The sequence below is a fragment of the Leptidea sinapis genome, chromosome 12 (assembly GCF_905404315.1).
Source record: "Leptidea sinapis chromosome 12, ilLepSina1.1, whole genome shotgun sequence".
Taxonomy (NCBI): Eukaryota; Metazoa; Arthropoda; class Insecta; order Lepidoptera; family Pieridae; genus Leptidea; species Leptidea sinapis.
In genome coordinates this window covers 7,780,438-7,803,728 of record NC_066276.1, presented here as the reverse complement: position 1 = coordinate 7,803,728, position 23,291 = coordinate 7,780,438, and positions in this window count along the sequence as shown.

The following is a 23,291-nucleotide window of genomic DNA, read 5'->3' as shown; positions in this document are numbered from 1 at the left end:
TGAAACAAGGGTAGAACCAGTCTCCTTTGCACAGGATGCCGACAAATATATGTGTACCACAACGACGCCTAGTTATGCCGTGAAGCAGTAATGTGTAAGCATTATTGTGTTTCGGTCTAAAGGGTGCTGTAGCTAGTGATATTACTGGTCAAATGAGATGTAACATCTAATGTGTCAAGTTGACGAGCGCAATTGTAGTACAGCTCAGAACTTTTGGGTTTTTAAATAATCCTAAGTGGCACTGCATTGTAATGGGCAAGGTGTATCAATTACCATCAGCTGAAAGATGATTTCGGATGAAGAATTTTCATAAAAAAAAGAAGGGGTGGGTAATTTAAACGCACATTAATATAGTTGAAATATCTTTATTTTACAGTTTCCACTAATAATTACAATAATCACTGACTCAATTCAATTTGGGCAGCTTTACCCCTTAGAATTCACAATAAGTAATGCCTACTCGAACTTAGCGCTCTGGCTTATGTAGGGCACGACCGTCTACCGTGATGATGCTACCAAATGTAAGTTAGCACTACTGTAGTGCCAACTAACTTACACGTATCAAATTAATTATAGATCTAAATATTATAGTTATTTCTTATCAAATTATGTAAATTAAAGCGTTCATGTGTTGCTTTAAGGGCTATTGTTCTCAACCATTCAAAGTAACATCGGGTGTTCCCCAGCGATCAATTTGCGGCCACTCTTATTTAATATTTTTATAAACGACATCACCAAATGTGTAATAAAATCAAAATGCTTGATTTTTGTAGACGATCTAAAGCTTACAAAAGAAATCCTAACTCATGATAACGCTTTATCCTTGCAGGAAGATATCGATAGAATTGCTGACTGGTGTAATTTAAATGGCATAGATCTAAATCCTGCAAAATGTTACATTATTAGCTTCACTCGTACACGCTCTCCAATCGAACACAAATATACAATTAGCAACTGCCCGCTGCAGAAACTTGAGTCGTTGAGAAAGTTGAGTCAAATTGTGCACTTCCGTCAATTCCTTTAAATACGGAAGTTTATGCCTCAGACCTGAGAATAACGGGCTCATGAAACCCAGTGGGTTTTACTTTTTTTTAAATTTCGATACAATAAAATTTATATTTTAAATAGCCTGACGATGGTTACTCCATTTCCAATCCATGCTATTATTAAGAAAGTCATTAATGTTATAGTAAACTGTACCACATAAACGTCTTTTAGTAATTCAGAAGTAAAAATTAATTGAAAAAAGTACCTCATGCATGAAATTATTAAATTAACTAACGGATTTAATTTAAGATCTTAATACCTTTCGATTATTTAGATTTTTTAAACATTAGAATAGGTTTACATATTTATCCTATGAACAGAAATATACTGAATTATAAACAAAAACTTAACATATAAAACACTGAAACCTTCCTCATGAATTATCTGTCTTATAGTGAAAATCGCATTAAGCTTGCTAATTTCTTATAAATACCTGAATCTCATATTATATTTTACATACACTTGCATTTAAAATGTAATAGTACCTAACAATTATTTAATTAAGGCTTAGCCCCAACAAACTAATCTGAATAAACTATGGATGAAATTCAACATGAGAGTTGCATAAGCATAGATTGGATAAAGTTCAAGACTTCGGTAGACAATTATAATGGTGGCAAGCTTAATTACCTCTCGTTCTGAGACAATCTGCTGTCAGTAATTCTCCAATAACTTGAGAAATAATTCGTACAAGCGAGTGCAATTGGACAACCGTGTGTAAGATTAGGTTTTATCATTTATAAATACTTAGTCTGGCCATAAATTATACTGTTACATAAAATAAACAAAATATTACATTTGAATTTGGAATCTGTCATTGTTATCATGTCTCATTTTAGCGCCAATAAATTTTGCGATATTTTGCGATATTAAAATAGAGTGGGGTGATAAAGAGAACCGAATCGCTGTGATTGGATTACACATGGTATGGTATAGAGCCCAATGTAATTCCTAAAACTCTTCATACGCTTGGTATTAGTAAAATGTTTGTCTACCGGCCTATTAATAGGCACAATGAGACCACCTCTATTTGTGACAGAAAAAGATCTGGCCGTCCACGTAGTGTTCGTACGAAGGCATTCGCAAGACTAGGTATTTTAGAAACACACACGCCGTGGATTACACTAATAAAAGCGGTTTATTAATTATTTTAATGCATTATTTTTGCTTAAATCGATACATTAACAGAACCACATTCCACAAATAAAATAAAAACATCACATTTTGACGTTTCGATACGCTACTTTGTCTTTGATTTATAGAGATGGATAATTAGAATGAATTATCTAGATGGAAACCGGACTTATCAAATTACAATATGTTCCAATAATGACAAAAATGACTTTGATTCTTACAGAGATACACCCCAACCTAGCGAAACTCTCTAAGAACAAAGTGATTAGCTCGATTGTATGAAACGTGAAGTCATTGATAGATTGACAGATAACGGCTATATAATCTTGTAAAAAATTGAGAAAGCCGAAATCCACAACGTTTTAAGCATTCGTTCGCTTTCAAACTTAGCCGGATTTAACTTATACTTCGTGGCCAAATATCGCCTTATTGTAATTACTATTACATCAAACTTATGTCCAATGACTGCACGTTTCACACTAAACTAATTCAAATTTTTACTTAAGCAGTCCCGCCTCTCATGACGTAGTATTTACATCCTCTTTGTTACACCCTACCACTGATTAGCTTTATTAGTTTAAAGTTCAAAAAATGAGTTTACAACCAAAGAGATTTTACTAAAAAAATGTTTTCACTTAATTGATTAAAGATTTAACAGACAAGTGACATTTCATGCAAGTGTGTTTATCCCAGCAACCGCTGCAAGAATTATTCGTTTTTTTGCCACGTCTGATGTCGTATGTACGGTTGCTGAATTGTGTTGGATTTCTAAGGAAGCGGCTTTTTGGGCGCTTGTTTTGTGTTTTAGAGTGTTATTGTTTGGTCTGACAGCTTTAATGCTTATCCTTTAGCCTTTACCGGATTCTGATATTGGATACGTTATTTTGTGAATTTTACAAACAATGAGATAAGTTTATATTTTTTTAACAACATTATAATTTTCGATACATTTTGGTCTAATCATTGTGAATTAAACCCAATAGAATAGAATTAATATTGGCACAATTATAATCACAATGAGCTAGTCGGAGACGGATTAAGAAAAACTGGTGTGGCGTCTCGAATAATTATATCGAACATGTAAAAAAAAGAAGACGAAATATTGCAGCTGGAAGACCTAATAGATAGACCCTTAGTTTTATGATACATGTTTTAGAAGTGTCGATGAACTATCATCAGGATCCGAATAATTAAAACATTAAAATAACTTGTCGAATTATTTCTACGCAATACTTTTCGTTCACTATTTAAAATTATTAAATTCGGTGGTTCATTCGTTAGATGGTTTCCCATCTCTATGATTTTTTTCTGGTTCCCTGTACGCCATTTTTGTTTAGGAACCATTAAAGACACGTAAGAAAAAATAGACTACATAATGTTAATTATGACTAAACAACCAATTTAAAAAAAAACAATAATACGGATTTAAATCCTCTTACAGTTTTTATCAATTTGATCTGCTTTTACTACAAAAATAAAATTTCAGACGTCGTTACTATCGATGGGAGCTCAGAAACTAATTACCTACAAAGCTAAGCTGTAATTTAGATTAGATCGTTACGTCGATATGTTCGAAAAACTTTGAAAGTATATCGAATTGAGTTAGGTGTTTTATTAATTAAGTTTCTTACAAGAAGCAGTCTAGACGATAATATTGTTACGGCCGTTGCCAATATTCAGTCTATCTCTTACTTGAGATAAAACTCATGACCATCGTTGAATTTTCTCTCCCAATAAACTTATCGACGGTCTTACACCTTACACCTTGCAATTCACGCGTCCCATTATAAGGCGATAAGCATTCTTATAAGTCATTATTTATCGGGTATATTGGGACAGCTTCAGATTATTGACAGCTAATTACTGACAGTAGAAGGAAGTTATTTATCTCTATCTGTAGATAGTATATTGGGAACGGCCGTTAGTTTATGATGAAATTTGGCACTTATGTTGCGTCTGAAAGTTCAATTGTTTTATAAATTCATATTACTATTCTTTGTTACTTTGTAATCAATATAACAATATAAATTAATATTCGAGATAGATCTGGTGCCAACAGAGAACGTATTTGAAATATATAAAAAAATAACTTGGAATAGAAATACTGCTTAGTGATTGCTGCATTGAGAAAAAAATATTTTGAATTGAATGAGAAATCCCAACTTCTCATTTAGTTATAAACACGAGTTCTTTTCTGCCGTGAAGCAGTGATATGTAAGCATTATTGTGTTTTGGTCTGAAGGCCGCCGTAGCTAGTGAAGTTACTGGGCAAATGAGGCCTTAAAACATAAGATGTTATCTTATGTTTTAAGGTGACCAGCGCAACTGTAGTGCCGCTCAGAATTTTAGTGTTTTGGGCAGTATTGTTATGGGCAGGGCGTATCAATTTTCATAAAAAATATTCTTGAGACTTATGATTATTTTATAAAACACTCAGATCTAGCATAAATTATTATAAATGTATGGGCGTAATTGATCATTTGTTAACAGAACTCAATGCACCAAACTACAATAAATAAATACTTTGCCATTGCATAAATACTTACTTCAAAGTTTATATTATTGTATTGTATTCTATCATCTATTTACTTTACTTTATTCTTCACTGGTACATATTGCTTAATGGTATTCTAATAAATATAATAATAGTTATAATTTATTTCACTTAAAAGCATAAGTTTACAGAAACTAAGGTCGAAAAAAATGGCGACGTAAATTTTGCGAGATTGAAAAAAAAAACACCGAAATTTGCTGCTTTTTTGTTGCTAATTAGTTGCTAAAAATTTAATTTTTTTGCTCTAACCGATCGCAAAAAATCGGCAATAATGCTTACCTTACATTAAGATGATTGAATGTAGACTGATCAATCAAGCAAATAGGGGTCAATTTGTTGCTGAAAGATGATAAGAAGAAAAAAAAATTGATTTTGCCACGCTAGCTTAACTAACAATTTGGATGAAAACTGTGTATTACGTTGTAATAAGAGTGATAGCACTATAATCGTGGACCAAAGCTCTATCAACTACAATTCATTAAAATTGGTTAGGTTAGGTTATGTTTGAACAGTTAAAACAACGAAACCAAAACCAAATAGTAGGTGTTTCCCGATTGATGACTTTTTGCGGTCGGTTAGAGCAAAAAAAATAATTTTTAGCAACTAATTAGCAACAAAAAAGCAATAAATTTCGGTGTTTTTTTTTTTCAATTTCATTAATTTTACGTCGCCACTTTTTCGGACCTCACAAACGAGTGTCTGGAGTCTCCTTTTGGGTAAATAATACCTGTACCAGTTGGCTACGCTCTTCCATTTCAGCATGTGTTATTTTTAATAAAAGTTTAATTGACATGCTAGTGACATGATAATAAATTTATGAAATATATAAAAAATACATAAAAATTTACAAGTTAAATATTTGAAAAGTTATTTTTGAACATCTTAACAATGCAGCACTTAGATTTACAAATATTATTAAAACAATTTAATTCTTAAAGAACAGATAAGTCCATTTATTAAAATATTAACTTAAATGATAAATGTATGTATGTATATGCGTGTGAGTGTGTGTGTGCGTGCGTTTATGTTGCGTTTTTGAGTGTTGGGTGTATGTGTGTATACTCGTATATGTGCGTGTAGATATATTTCCTGTCTGAATTATGTAAATATTAGTTTAGCTATTGATAAAATTAAAATAGATACATTATTTAAGTTGTTGAAGGAATATCTCAGTTGCATCATAGACGAGAGTCTTTTACAACTTCTCTACGATTTTTTTACAATCTATAAATTGTTTTGAGTGAATCTGCAGTTTCTTATTTATTAAGTTGTAAATTTGAAAAAGAAATGAAGTACGATAGTATAAAGAGAACTATGTCACATCACAATGGGATTGGTTGTTGCCTCGGTATCAATTTATTAACATTGATCGTTATAACATCAACAACATGCGTCAATCAGTCGATATGTTCGGGTGACACGGTCAAAATTGCTTACACAAACATTAAACGATTGTTCATACTGAACATAGATCACGTTATGTTTTTGATCACGCATTGAAATGTAACACAATAACAGTTATAAATATATTGTATTGAAACAAAATTTTGATGTATTTCTTTCGTTATTTAGATCCTATAGAGGGTAATTTATTTGAAATTACTTTCATAGAAGGAAAATTTATTATATTTATTACATAATTGGTCGTCTAATTATTTAAGTTTATATCAATAATTATAATAATTATATACTTATATAATATATTAATTATTATATATTTTAAATACTTATCCTATAATATTTTTTTTTTTTTTTTTTTTTTTTTTTTTTTTTTTTTTTTTTTTTTATGGAATAGGAGGACAAACGAGCGTACGGGTCACCTGGTGTTAAGTGATCACCGCCGCCCACATTCTCTTGCAACACCAGAGGAATCACAAGAGCGTTGCCGGCCTTTAAGGAAGGTGTACGCGCTTTTTTTGAAGGTACCCATGTCGTATCGTCCCCGAAACACCGCACAAGGAAGCTCATTCCACAGCTTTGTAGTACGAGGGAGAAAGCTTCTTGAAAACCGCACTGTGGAGGACCGCCACACATCCAGATGGTGGGGATGATATCCTAACTTGTGGCGTGTCGTGCGATGGTGAAATTCGGCGGCAGGAATCAGGTTAAACAGCTCTTCGGAACACTCCCCGTGATAAATGCGGTAGAAGACACACAATGAAGCGACGTCTCTACGCAACGCCAAGTGATCCAGCCGTTCACAGAGCACTGAGTCCCCGACAATTCGAGCTGCTCTACGTTGCACGCGGTCAAATGGATCGAGCAGATACTGGGGTGCACCAGACCAGAGATGACAGCAATACTCCATGTGTGGCCGGACCTGCGCTTTGTAGAGCGCTAGAATGTGGGCCGGCTTGAAGTATTGCCGTGCTCTATTGATGACGCCCAGCTTCTTCGAAGCCAAATTGGCTTTGCCCTCCAGATGGCCACGGAATTGGCAATCGCTCGAGATTTCGAGACCCAGTATTCCGATACTAGGCGCGGCTTTTAGAGAAGTGTTCTCGAAGAGCGGTGATACGACAAATGGGGTTTTTTTAGTGGTAAACGCGCAAACTTGAGTCTTCTGGGGGTTAAATTGGACAAGGTTCAATTTACCCCATTCCGCGACCTTCTCGAGAGAGGACTCGATAGAAGACACAAGTTTCTCCCGGCACTGGTCGACGATTTCCCGAGAGAGACCTGCATGGCCCGTGTATACGGCATCACCAGTGCTGTCATCTGCATAGCAATGCATGTTGGAGGTGTCCAACATATCATTGATATGCAGAAGAAACAGCGTAGGAGATAGCACACAGCCTTGGGGCACTCCAGCATTCACGGGCTTCGGGTTCGAGCAATATCCGTCGACAACGACCTGTATGCTACGCCCAGTGAGGAAGCTGGAGGTCCACTTGCACAAGCTCTCGGGAAGCCCAAATGATGGAAGTTTTGAGAGGAGCGCCTTGTGCCATACACGATCAAAGGCCTTCGCTATATCCAGGCTAACTGCCAGGCCTTCCCCCTTGCTTTCAATAGCCGCCGCCCATCTATGTGTTAGGTATACCAGAAGATCACCTGCCGACCGTCCATGGCGAAACCCGTACTGTCGGTCGTTGATCAACTGGTGACCCTCTAGGTATACTAAAAGCTGGTGGCTAATTATGCTCTCCATGATTTTGGAGAGCAGGGAGGTGATAGCAATAGGCCTGTAGTTCGCCGGATCCGAACTGTCTCCTTTTTTTTGGATCGGATGGACAAGGGCTGACTTCCATGAGTCAGGGACTACGCCTTTGGAATAAGAGTGCCGGAATAAACGCGTTAGCACCGGCGTCAACTCAGGGGCACACGTTCTAAGCACGATTGGAGAAATGCCATCCGGCCCGCTCGACTTCCTGACGTCCAACGAAAACAGAGCTCGCCTAACAGTTTTCTGTCTGAACTGTACTTCAGGCATAGAGCTCTGACACCGCCGGATGGTCGGCGGTGTTTTTCCGTTGTCGTCAAGAGTCGAGTTGGAGGCGAAAAGAGCGCACAGGAGCTCGGCTTTCTCTTTTGCCGTATGGGCCAGGGTGTCATTCCTCATGTGCAACGGCGGCATGGACGGCTGGTTGAAGTTACCAAGAGCAGCTTTCGACAATGACCAGAACTTGCGTGTTCCGGTCGGGTAACTGGAAAGCTGCTCGCCGATTTTGACGACGTGCTTAGACTTCGCACGGGCGATTTGCCGCTTAAAAAATCTGGAGGCACGGTTATATTTCCTCTTAAGAACTTTGCAGTTCGGATCCTTTGTGCCCAGCGCCGCAACCCAAGTTCGATACGCCTGTTTTTTGCAGTCAGATGCTGCTTTAACTGACGCATCGAACCAGGGCTGTGATCTGCCACCGATCGGTACTACAGAGCTTGGTATAAAAATATCCATGCCCTGCAGTATCACATCGGCTACTGCAACGGCGCAGGCACTAGGATCATCCGAAGGGAAACAAACCCTGCCCCAAGGGTAGGATGCAAAAAAGGAACGCATCCTATCCCAATCTGCTGACTTGTAGTGCCAAACGCGGCGGGTCGCTGGTGGTCTGCGACGTTGGCGTCGGATAGGCACTACACTCCGGACCAGGCAATGGTCGGACGTTCCAAGAGGGGCGTCGACAAAGACCTGGTAACCATCGGGATGTGTAGTCAGCAGAAGATCTAATAAGGACGGCATGTGGCTATCCACATCCGGGAGCCGCGTTGGCGACTCAACCAATTGGGACAGACCATACGCCAATGCAAAATTATGCACAGATCGCCCTGCGTAGTCTGTGGTACGTGATCCAAGCCATTCGGCATTGTGCCCGTTGAAATCACCCAAGACCACGATTTCAGCGGAGGGGATCTGTGCAAGCACGACGTCAATTGCAGCTTGAACGCAGCCCATGAGATGATCGGTTTCTGCGTTACCACTATGGGACCTGTAGACACACGCATAGATACGGACGCGGTCGTCTAAATCTACGCGGAGCCAGAGAGTAGATAGGTCCCTACCCTCAAAATTGCCGAGACGGCGACAGCAGATATCCTCCCTAACGTACACACATACCCCGGCATGAGGCAAAAAGTTGTGCTCAATTTTGTACCCGGGGTACGTTAAATATGACGTATCGCTAGGTCGAGATATCTGCGTCTCCGTAAGGAAACACAAGGCCGGCTGCGCCGTCTCAAGGTGGTGGTGGACGGCGATTAAATTGGAGTGAATTCCCCTGATATTGCAAAAGTCCACGTTGAGCGTGGAGCGGGGTGCCGTGGTGTTACTGCCTCGTTTGTCCTCGGTCATGCGCGGTTCAGTGCCCACCCCAGAATACGAAGGGCGGCCCGAGCGAGAGTGCTCGGGGAGGGATTCTCCGGCTCTGGTAGAGCTGGTACCCTCCTGGGGTAATATCTTTTTACGGACCGCTCTCATAATTTGTGTGGGGGGGGGAAGGGATGGCCTCCGGTCCTCGACACTAACCTATGCGAAACATAGCGGCACTAGGCCGCTACTTCACGCCGGTATTCTGTGCGAGTGTGGTAATTAACCCGGACGAGTCTGGCCCGATTGTGCTGACGTCATAAGACGGCAGCGTGACTCTCCCACTTCTAAAAAGCCCTTAGTCGCCTCCTACGACACCCATGGGCCTGGGACTCCCCTATTCTTTTTACGCCCCGGAGAAAGTACAGGGCAATAAAAACAAATCCTTATTATTATTATTGTAGGTAGAGGGGTACACCCCAATTTTGCCAGTTTTGTTGCTTTTTTATAAATCAAAGGAAAAAATCAGATTTAAATTGATATTTTTTTTTTAAATTTGATGTTAAATACTTAACATAACAAAACACTCATCAATGTTCACTTTTGCTTAATGCATACCAATGGGGGTTAAAATTATCGCAAAAAGTCTTACCTGTATCACCTTCAAATGAGAATACGTCGAATTACCAATAACCCTGTATTGAAACTTAATACTTATTACAACTTAATATTTTATTAACTAATCGAAATAATAATGTTTATGAAATTATGTGAATTAAATAAAGCATTCATCCACATAATAAATACCAACACCAAAGAAATACAAATATTAGGTAAATAAATTAACTGGCGAATAAGCGGGAGATGGAGATACGAACATGACATTATCTCAGATACTTATTATAAGACGCTGTACTCAGCTGATTCATATTTCATATTATTACGAATGCTGACTTCGAAACTTTTGTCACCATAATACGAGCTAACTTTAAACTATGTCTCAACAAGAGAAGATAAGAACTGAAATATTAAATGCAAAGGCAAGAAGCTTATTATTGTTTGAATTCGTAAAAAGTTTAGATTAATTTAAAGTATGCTTATGAAATCTAATGATAATATAAAAAAATAATTGAAATGATTTGTAAAACGATGAAAATTTAAATCTTGATATTGATTTTAATTTGATTGGATTTAATCATTATAATTCTCAATGTGTAGAAAGAAGTACAGTGTTATTCGTTTCAGCTTTCAGTTCTTCTTCTCTATGTAAGTTTTTATTATGCAAAAATATAACAGGCTTGAAAATAAAGTATTGTAATAAATAAAAATGCATTATTAATGTCGTTATGTAATATTTATAAAACTTATGTTATGTATTAAATTTATTGAAAAAGAATTCTAGTCGGATACCTTTGGTATAAATACGATACAGGCGTTTTTTTTAGATCAGGCCATACCTTCTTAAACTAACTGTTATTTGTTGTCCAAGAAGTTCAGATCTAGGCTACATGAGGGCCAGCCTTTACCTCTTATAAAGTCCGGATTGTTGATATCCAGCCAAGCTTGTGCAGCCCTGCCACCGCTGCACATGGTGAATTATACCCAGGCGCATACGGCAAAAGAGAAAAAGGATCTTCAGGGCACTCCTTTTCTCCCAACTCAACTCTTAAAGATGATGGGAAGATATCGTTAACCATTATGCGGTGTCGGAGCTCTATGCCGGAAGTACAGTTTAGACAGGAAACTGTTCGGCGAGCTTTGTTTTCCTTGGATCGTACTCAGAACTTGTACCCCTGAGTTCACGCTGGTGCTAACCTGTTTATTCCACACCTGTTACTCAAAAGGCATAGTCCCTCCTGGAGTTACTCCTTACTGATGTCCGCACTTGTCCATCAGCAAAAGGTGACAGCTCGGATCTGGCTAACTGCCATTCTTTTGCATATACAAGTTGGTCAACAACCGACAATAAAGCTTATCCCAAAGTCTCTCTAGGTATCATCCTCACCATTTGGACTAGTGGCGCTCTTCTACAGTGTAGTTTTCAAAGACTTTTTTTCCATGTACCACAAAACTATGGATACTAACGGATAACTTCTAAAGAAGCACATACACTTTTGTGAAAGACCTGCCAGACTAGTTAGCTACTTGTATCTCCAATTTCCTGTTTAGGTATTCCCTGCTGCATCTTAACTTCAACGTTCAAGACAAAAAAAAAATTATAAGTAAACTCATTTTTTTTAAAGCATTGATCATCCTGTGCTTCCCCAGGCTGTAAAAAGACTAGGGGAGTCCCAGGCCCAAGGGTTTCATAAGAGTCTCCCCCTCCCCTACCAAAAATATGACAGCGGTCTTCAAAGTGATGTTACGCCAGGAGGGTACCGGCTCTGCTAGAGTCGGAGAATCCCTCCCGAGCATCCTCGCTCGGGTCGCCCGTCGTATTCTGGTGAGGGTACAGAACCGCGCAAGTCCGAGGACAAACGAGGCAGTAATACCACGGCACCCCGCTCCACGCTTAATGTGGACTTTTGCAACTTTAGGGGAATCCACTCCAATTTAAACCACCACCTTGAGAAGGTGCAGCCGGCCTTGTGTTAAAAAAATCTGCTATAGGAGCTTTTGTTAGTCGAGTGTACCCTATAATCATAGTAACTGTAATATTATAATGTTAATATAATATAGGTAAAAATATACTTCCAGATATTTAAAGGAAAGTAGGTACGTATATGAATCTCAAACCAACATTCTTGGCATAGTACCAACTAGCTTTCGATGTTGAAATTGAGAGACGAAATTCAAAATGGAATGCTTGAAATGTAATAAATCAGTTTCTAATGCTTAAAATAAGTCTTAAAATGATAAGCCACAGTTTTAAGTCTAGTTGATATTCGGATTTTTTGATAAATGCAATTTATTCATAAATCGATGTTAACTGTAATTACTTCGCTTGTTATTATGACATGCACCTCGTAAGGCATAGCAATGAACAACAGAGGGGCAGATATTCAAATATTTTTTCCCAAAGTATTCGTTAGTAAAATAGTAAAATTTTTTCCAAAAGTAACTTTTTCAAAGAGGTTATGAATTTTTATTATTGGTTTCGGCTTTTAAGTGTTCTGGTAACTTATTATAAATTTTAACTGACATTGGGTAGGGACCGGATCTGTGTAATGTTAATTTAGATTTAGTTTTCAAAATATTATTTTTATAGCGAGGTGTGTAGCGCCGGGGCGCGTCTATAATTTTGGTGTAAAGATTTGGGTGTTTTCTTACAAACTTACATATTTCGAGTATATACGTGCACGGTAATGTTAGAATTGTTTGTTTCTGAAAAGGTTTGCAGCTTACTGATAAACATATCGAAAGATGAGTTTTTTATTATTATTATTTCCTTTAAAGTTATTATATATTTTATTTTATGAAATGCTCACATAATGCCTCTATTTATTTACGGTATGTGTGGATTGATTCATCTACTATACTCAATAACTCTTGTGTTTATAAGTATTAATTTACCTTTTTTTCTGTTTTTGACTTAATCGTGTAAGCCTTTCAGTTTTTTTGACATTTGAGTATTTTTGTTGCGTCACTTTGCATATATTGTAATTGAAATGATTTGTAAAACAATTAAAATGTAAATCTTGACTTAAAAGAGTGGCAATGAGTTTCTTGCTACTTCTTCTCATTAGTCAACCCTTTACGAAGCGGTAAATTCAATAAGAAACAATATTTTTTTTTTGACATTAATAAATGTCATTTCCGTGACCTACATGAATAAAGTGTTTTTGAATTTGAATTTGCAAGAACCCCGAGTATTACGCAATTTAGATAAGTAAGGTATAACTTCACGGTGACTAAAACTGGATAGTAATTTTCCTTACCAAATGTGTTAATTGTAACTTAGGAATGCATATTTGTGCAAAAAATAATAAATTAAACTGAACAAACTGTATTGATAAAGAGCACCAATTTACATGACAATACTTTTAATATCAGATTTATCTTTGATAATGGCATTTAGCGTTCCAGAAACCCAAAATAGCATTTCACATAATATGACTGTCATATTGTACAGATCAGCAACGTGACAAGATAATCAAATCAAAGTGACTAATCATTCTTTCAGAAGCCCAACTCATACTTAACATGAGATTATACAGATGATTGGTTGATTTATTGATTTAATAGCCTTTCGTAATGTGGAGTTAGTCATATCTTACTCACTTAGTACTATCATGTCAAATGTCAAAACTACGTTGAAACATTATGTAATGTAAATCTAAAAGAATTCACGATTATGTTTTTGTCATCATCAAAACTTTTTTACATTGAGATTGCATCAGACCAAGGCTGCCAGGGCTGTACTCGTTTTGAGTAAAAAAGATTCATATACTATGAAATTCGTTATTTAAAACTTAAATATTACCTTTGGGGCCCAATGTATGTATGGCCTTAAAAAAACTTCCAAAACTAAAAAGGATAAAATATTAAATAACTAATTAATGATTTAATAACATATACAATCTCAAAAATGTTAAAGGTGGGACGTTATCGCGAACCCACCACATTCACCCTGATGAAGGACCTCCGAATGGTCCGAAACTAGTCGGTACCGACACCGACAAAAACGTGAGTAAAGCCGTATTAATAGATAATGAAATAATATACAATCTCTTCTGCGAAACTAATACCTTAAATATTAATCAAGTACTATTATTAATTGCTGAATCGCTAGCAGCGATTTTTAAGCAAAGCATTGAAAGTCGTACATTCCTAAAGCATGGAAAGTTGCGGCAGTCGTACCGATTCATAAAGGTCAATCAAAGATGGAACCCAGTAATTACAGGCCGATATCACTATTAGGGTCTGTCTCAAAACTATTGGAGCGCATTGTGAACAAAAGAGTAGTCGCTTACCTTGAATCTAACTCCCTTATAGCGAATCGGCAGTTTGGATTTAGAAGGGGCAAGTCAACAGAAGATGCAGTGACTCTTCTCACAGAAGTTGTTGCCGCCCATTTAGACGAAGGACTGTGTCGGAGTTTTCCTAGATTTATCGAAAGCCTTTGATACAGTTTCAATTCCCATCCTACTGCGAAAACTCGAAGCATACGGGTTCCGAGGAATTATACTGGATTGGTTTACCAGCTACGGATAGAAGCCAATGTGTTAAAGTTGGTGATAAACTTAGTGACCTGAGACCAATATCCTTCGGCGTACCACAGGGCAGCATTTTAGATCCTACCCTGTTTTTATTATATATTAATGACAAAATGTTTATCCAATTACAAAATGCTGAGATCTTGTGTTACGCTGATGACACAGCTATTGTTTTCCACGGACTCTCTTGGGATACCGTTTATGAATATGTCAAGCAAGGTATGTCACTGGTATCATACTGGCTGAAACAAAATATTCTTAGTTTAAATTCTTCTAAAATTAGATTTCAATGCTTTTATTAGACTTCTGCTTCATCACCAAGCCAACATCAAAATCTTAAAATTCACAGTCAAAAGTGCACTTGTGACCACATTAAAAGAGTTAACGCAATGAGATATCTTGGAATAGTCGTAGACGAAACATTAAGTTTCAGAGATCACGTTGCTGCTGTCTCAACTCGTTTACGAAAATTGGTATACACCATTAAATTGCTTCGAGAGTCCGCTGAGCTTTTATTATTAAAAAGCATCTATTTAGCCCTCGGACAATCAATCATAAATTACTGCATTCTAGCCTGGGGAGGTACAAATTCCACCAACCTCATAAAATTGGAAAGAGCGTAAAGAGCTGTGTTAAAAGTCGCTTTGAGGAAACCGATTAGATACCCAACGAATGATTTGTACAACGACGCTCAGGTACTCAGCGTTCGAAAGCTGTACCTGATAAGAGTGGCGATGCATGTCCACAAAACAGCTCTGAACTCAAAAGAATACAACACATTGCTTAAAAACCGAGTTTACAAATTGCCTGTTACTACTGTCAAAACTGCATTTGCATGTCGTTTTCCAACCTTTTTGTACCCCCGGATTTATAATAAACTGGTCCAGCTATGTAAATTTAAAGAACACTCCATCTTCAAGGCTAAAGAGCTTCTATCAAAATATTTAATACAACTATCCTATATAGAAACTGAAAATCTTCTTAAGGTACAATCCTAAAAAATATACATAACACATATACACAATACACACACTTTCACCTACAATTAATACTTGTATAGTTATTACTTTTAGTTTATTTCTTTATATGATTAGTACAATTTTAGTAATTGGCTTGTTGTCACTAGCCGCTTGTATATCTATATTTTCTGTTAATTCTACTATTTCCCCCACGAAACAGGCAACGCCTAGTGTGGGGGTCAGTATAAAATGTTAATTTGTATATGAAAAGTGCGAAATAAATGATTTTGTATTTTTATAATTGTATGTGCTACCTATTGATAGGTTATAAGGCGGTGCTAAGCCATACACAAAATAAAACTTAATATTATAAGCAGCTTACTTACTCTACATATCAAAGACGTCTGCCCGCACGTGTTAGCCCGCTTGGGTTGTTTTGTTCTAGATGAATCTACTTCGTTTAAAGTCACATGTAACGAGTGCAGGTACCTACTATTACTATATACTATTATTTGGCTTGACACCGACTTAAAACCTACCAGTAAGTAGGAAATACAAATTATAGGATTTTATAAGGTTCAATATAAAGGTTTGCAGAAGTGGTGTATTAAATTAAATCTTTGTTAAGTTATTTCATATTTTTTTAGTGTCTGTTATAGGTTGTTCTGTAAGCTACAGTAGGAATTTTCTACATGACGTCAGGTAAACTATAATATTTCGTTGCCTTTTACTGTCATACAACTACAATTACAATTAAATATTCATTTTCTTAAGTAGCTATGGGATGGCCTACGAAAGGTGCCACGCGCCTTAAACAACATAGACCTTAAGAAACGGGAAAGGAAAAAAGGATTAAGTCCAAAAAATGCTGTTTGAAACTCTATTTCACATTCTTGTGAAATATCGTGAATGCGGTTTGTTAGCCACCAATGACAGGAAGCCTAAGATCCACTTATTGGGACACGGGTCAATAATAATTTTTTGTAACCTTAATGAAAACTCCTAAGAAAGCCAACTAAAAGTACATCATCCACGTAAACAAATTGTTCATAAAATATGTTCATGAAATGAAACGACTGGGCCAAACTATGTTAGATTTTTATGTGACCAAATGGCAATTAATCCACATAAGAAAAAGCATAAATTTTAGCGTAATCGTTATTTGACATTATTTGACATTATAGTTCACGATATATGATTGCTTTTTGCTTAAACGCTTCTAACATATCTGTTGGCTAGGAATTAGATCGGCTCCATGCCAGTACCGACTTACGTAGTAGCTACGGACCCTCCAAAACAAAAAACAAACATAAAAAATACCGATCGAATTGAGAACCTTTTCTGAGTCCTTTTCACCTTTGTGGCTCGTGGGTCTTGTACAAGAACACTTTAGTCGATATCTAGTGCAACTTCGGGATAATCCCTATTTCTATAACTTGCAAGTACTCTTATCTTTATGCTGAAACACGTTGCTCCAATACAGGGCTGATCATATTACGTTTAAAGATATTTATTTCTCATTAAAAACATAATATTGTCACTTACATGAGAACATAAAAATATGATGTAATAATTTATCCGCCGTTCTTTAGATGTTCAGTACATACATGTTACACATTATAGTACTTATTCTTCTTCACAAAATTTAAGATTACACACTTTTACAGGGCACTGTCACATAACAAACAATTTCAGACATGTGTTTTATAAAAACTTTGAAACAATATAGTCTGATAGGTCACGTTTAAATGTTTTTAGTGACCTAATCTTTTTGAGAGATGAAGGTAGACTATTAAAAAGTTGTGCGCCCTCGTAAATAAACATACGCTTGCCGTAATTTGTTCTTGTCTTAGGTAGTATTAAGTAGCTGGCTTGTCTCGTGCTGCGTTTAGACGCATGTTTAGTTTGGGTGAGTAAGATTGATGTATGGATGGAATTATGTAGAATTTTTTGTATCAGTATACATGTATGGTATGTGTAAAGTTGTTTTATGTTCATGATTTTAGTTTGTTTGTATATTTTAGAAGTAGGTGTTAAATAAGCGAAATGGAATAACATTTTTATGAGTCTATTTTGTATTGTTTGCAATTCAGCTAACTTGGTTTTTTGAGCACTGCCCCATATTTCAATTAGATATGTAAGGTGTGATTTAACTAATGAATTATAGATAAGTATTTTAACTTTGCGGGGTATCGAACGAACTATGCCACGAAGTGAACCCAGCAGAGAAGAGAGTTGCTGCATACAAGGTTATATGACCATGTAAACCTAAATTAACGATATCATTTATATAAATTGAGAAGAGTAGGGGCCCCAGGATTGATCCCTGTGGTACACCAAAACTAACTGGAAGGGGTTCACTTTTGTAGTCGCCAATTTTTACAATCTGTTGTCGATGACTGAGGTACGATTGGAAAACTTTAAATGCATTGCCGGTTATTCCTATGTTCTGAAGTTTAGTTTCAAGGATTGAATGACTTACTGTGTCAAACGCCTTCTTTAAATCAACAAATATGCCCAACACAATGTTTTTACTGTCAATATTTTGTCTCACTTTTGTCACTAAGTCAACGGTCGCAGCTACAGTATTACTTTTTGGTCTGAAACCGAATTGGCGCTCTGTAATGTATTGTATTGATTCCATATAAGATTCAAGACGGTTGTGCAATATTTTTTCTACTACTTTAGATAGTACTGGGAACACAGAGATTGGTCTATAGTTGCCGGGATCAGTTTTGGAGCCAGATTTGTGAATGGGACTGACTTTGGCTACCTTAAGTGAGTCTGGGAATCGTCCTTCCTCGAAAACTTTGTTGATGCATTCGGTAAGAACTGGAGCTATAAGGTTTTTTATACATTTTAGGGCCTTAGTACTGATACCATCAATACCAGTGCTGGAATTTGGGTCCAAATTGTCAATTATCCTTGTAATTTCATCTACAGTGGAGGGGCTTTTTGAGTTATTTGAGGTATCGTTTGGGTGGGCAGTGGTATGATTATTATGGAACTGGGCCGGAATTTGGTTAGCTAATATTGACCCTATAGTAGCAAAATAATTGTTAAACGTATTGCATATTTCATGGACGTCAGAGATTTCCCTTGAATTAATTACTAGTTTTGAGGGAGCACAACTTGATTTTAGTTTGTTGTTGGAAAGGCAATCAATAAGATTCCATGTTTTTTTTGGGTCTTTGATATGGTAAATGAATTTATTGAAGTAGTAGGCATCTTTTGTTTTCTTTATTAGTCTAGCTGTTTTGTCCCTTTCCATTTTAGCCTTACTCTGCAATAATTTATTATTTGGATCTTCCTGAAGTTTTGACCAACATTCATTTCGCTGATTAATCGCACTCAGAATTTCTTTGTTAATCCAGTCTGCTTTAGGTTGATTTAATATTTTAATTTTTGTTTCTTTACTTTTTTCAATCAATGACTTTAGTTTAGATTGCAATTTGTTAAAATTTTCAATGTTTTCACTTTGAAAATTAACCATCTCTTGGTAAAGCTTCTCATAATTTATAGCTTCATATTTAACTTGACTTTTACGGGGTGGGTTATACTTTTTTAAAGTAAGGTGAATTTGCCTATGGTCTGAAAAAGACGAGTCAATCAGGGCAAGGTTGTAGGTATCACGTTGTAAATTTGTGCCTACATGGTCCAATATTGATTTCTTTGTTGAAGTTCCACGGGTATAATGTTCTTGATTTACTTTGTTCAAAAGTTTATAACCTGCTGCATTTAGTAAATTTATATAGTTCTGCTTTTTCTTGCTTTTCTCTAAGAGATCAATATTAAAATCTCCGAAGATTAATGACCTGCTGTATTGATGAAGCTGTGATTCCAAAATGTCCATGAATTCATGAAAGTTTGTGTCACCTGGATTGTAAATAATTCCCACGTTTAGTGCATACTTTTCTAATTTTACCCAAAGGTAGTTGCATATTATTACTATGATTATATTTTTACTTTTTTTATACGTACATTAACGATCTTCTTGTGAAGATATAATATAATATCCCCTATTAATGAATAAGATATAAAATCCCCTATTGTCCATAGGGGATTTTATATGCGTCTCAATAAATCAACTAGGACCTAACAAAAGTTAATATACCTGTTTTAGTTGCAAAATCAATGGTGTTTATTTACAATAGAAATAAAAATTTTTGGGCAAAAATGTATTTATTTTCAGGTAAAAATAACTTTCTTTGTTAACAAACGCATATATTTGTCTATGAAATAAGCTTTTTGTATTTATTTTGATAGTTTTAATTATTATATAACAATATAAGATAAGGTAATTTGTTGAGTACCATATAAGTTACATAGTTTTTACATAATACCTGTTAGAAAGTGTAAATTGGTACAAAAAAAAGTAATATATATTAATAAATTATAAATAAACACGATGAATAGGATAACAACAATTGAGACTTTAGATTACGATTTCTTTAATACAGTGTGGCGTAACAATGACGACATTAAATGAACACACGGATTAAGCTACTGAACCGTAATTATAAAAAAATAAATTCAAAAATATAAGTACATAATTTACCTAAATAAATCAATTTTCCATAACATCATTTCGGATCATTCTGTAAGTAATCTAGTAGCCGCGACCTAGCTGAGGCATTAACACTTACTTCTTCTACGCCGCGCCGTAGCCGTAAGAACTACGAAGAAACCGTAGGTGAAAAGCGCCCACCTTAGGATGTTGTGTAGTTAATTATTGAATTTATTTTGTTTTATATTCAATTTATTACGTATTTTTATGACGTCAGTACAATCGGGCCAGACTCGTCCGGGTTAATTACCACACTCGCACAGAACCGGCCTGAAGTAGCGGCCTAGTGCCGCTATGTTTCGCATAGGTTAGTGTCGAGGACCGGAGGCCATAAGGAGGATATCTGCTGTCGCCGTCTACTCTCTGGCTCCGCGTAGATTTAGGGGACCGCGTCCGTATCTATGCGTGTGTCTACAGGTCCTATAGTGGTAACGCAGAAACCGATCATCTCATGGGCTGCGTTCGAGCGGCAATTGACGACGTGCTTGCACAAATCCCCTCCGCTGAAATCGTAGTCTTGGGTGATTTCAACGGGCACAATGCCGAATAGCTTGGATTACGTACCACAGACTACGCAGGGCGATCTGTGCATAATTTTGCATTGGCGTATGGTCTGTCCCAATTGGTTGAGTCGCCAACGCGGCTCCCGGATGTGGATGGCCACATGCCATCCTTATTAGATCTTCTGCTGACTACACATCCCGATGGTTACCAGGTCTTTATCGACGCCCCTCTCGGAACGTCCGACCATTGCCTGGTCAGGAGTGTAGTGCCTATCCGATGCCAACGTCGCAGACAACCAGCGACCCGCCGCGTTTGGCACTACAAGTCAGCAGATTGGGATAGGATGCGTTCCTTTTTTGCATCCTACCCTTGGGGCAAGGTTTGTTTCCCTTCGGATGATCCTAGTGCCTGCGCCGTTGCAGTAGCCGATGTGATACTGCAGGGCATGGATATTTTTATACCAAGCTCTGTAGTACCGATCGGTGGCAGATCACAGCCCTGATTCGATGCGTCAGTTAATGCAGCATCTGACTGCAAAAAACAGGCGTATCGAACTTGGGTTGCGGCGCTGGGCACAAAGGATCCGAACTGCAAAGTTCTTAAGAGGAAATATAATCGTGCCTCCAGATTTTTTAAGCGGCAAATCGCCCGTGCGAAGTCTAAGCACGTCGTCAAAATCGGCGAGCAGCTTTCCAGTTACCCGACCGGAACACGCAAGTTCTGGTCGTTGTCGAAAGCTGCTCTTGGTAACTTCAGCCAGCCGTCCATGCCGCCGTTGCACATGAGGAATGACACCCTGGCCCATACAGCAAAAGAGAAAGCCGAGCTCCTGTGCGCTCTTTTCGCCACCAACTTGACTCTTGACGACAACGGAAAAACACCGCCGACCATCCCGCGGTGTCAGAGCTCTATGCCTGAAGTACAGTTCAGACAGAAAACTGTTAGGAGAGCTCTGATTTCGTTGGACGTCAGGAAGTCGAGCGGGACGGATGGCATTTCTCCAATCGTGCTTAGAACGTGTGCCCCTGAGTTGACGCCGGTGCTAACGCGTTTATTCCGGCACTCTTATTCCAAAGGCGTAGTCCCTTTTTTTTTCCCTGACTCATGGAAGTCAGCCCTTGTCCATCCGATCCAAAAAAAAGGAGACAGTTCGGATCCGGCGAACTACAGGCCTATTGCTATCACCTCCCTGCTCTCTATAATCATGGAGAGCATAATTAGCCGCCAGCTTTTAGTATACCTAGAGGGTCACCAGTTGATCAACGACCGACAGTACGGCTTTCGCCATGGACGGTCGGCAGGTGATCTTCTGGTATACCTAACACATAGATTGGCGGCAGCTATTGAAAGCAAGGGGGAAGGCCTGGCAGTTAGCCTGGATATAGCGAAGGCCTTTGATCGTGTATGGCACAAGGCGCTCCTCTCCAAACTTCCATCATTTGGGCTTCCCGAGAGCTTGTGCAAGTGGACCTCCAGCTTCCTCACTGGGCGTAGCATACAGGTCGTTGTCGACGGATATTGCTCGAACCCGAAGCCCGTGAATGCTGGAGTGCCCCAAGGCAGTGTGCTATCTCCTACGCTGTTTTTTCTGCATATCAATGATATGTTGGACACCTCCAACATACATTGCTATGCGGAACACAGCACTGGTGATGCCGTATACACGGGCCATGCAGGTCTCTCTCGGGAAATCGTCGACCAGTGCCGGGAGAAACTTGTGTCTTCTATCGAGTCCTCTCTCGAGAAGGTCGTGGAATGGGGTAAATTGAACCTTGTGCAATTTAACCCCCAGAAGACTCAAGTTTGCGCGTTTACCACTAAAAAAACCCCGTTTGTCGTATCACCGCTCTTCGAGAATACTTCTCTTAAAGCCGCGCCTAGTATCAGAATACTGGGTCTCGAAATCTCGAGCGATTACCAATTCCGTGGCCATCTGGAGGGCAAAGCCAAATTGGCTTTGAAGAAGCTGGGCGTCATCAATAGAGCACGGCAATACTTCAAGCCGGCCCACATTCTAGCGCTCTACAAAGCGCAGGTCCGGCCACACATGGAGTATTGCTGTCATCTATGGTCTGGCGCACCCCAGTATCTGCTCGATCCATTTGACCGCGTGCAACGTAGAGCAGCTCGAATTGTCGGGGACTCAGTGCTCTGTGAACGGCTGGATCTCTTGGCGTTGCGTAGAGACTTCGCTTCATTGTGTGTCTTCTACCGCATTTATCACGGGGAGTGTTCCGAAGAGCTGTTTAACCTGATTCCTGCCGCCGAATTCCACATTCGCACGACACGCCACAAGTTAGGATTTCATCCCCACCATCTGGATGTGTGGCGGTCCTCCACAGTGCGGTTTTCAAGGAGCTTTCTCCCTCATACTACAAAGCTATGGAATGAGCTTCCTTGTGCGGTGTTTCCGGGACAATACGACATGGGTACCTTCAAAAAAAGCGCGTACACCTTCCTTAAAGGCCGGCAACGCTCTTGTGATTCCTCTGGTGTTGCAAGAGAATGTGGGCAGCGGTGATCACTTAACACCAGGTGACCCGTACGCTCGTTTGTCCTCCTATTCCATAAAAAAAAAATATTATTAAATTCAAAATATAAATAATAACACGTGTTATAAGTG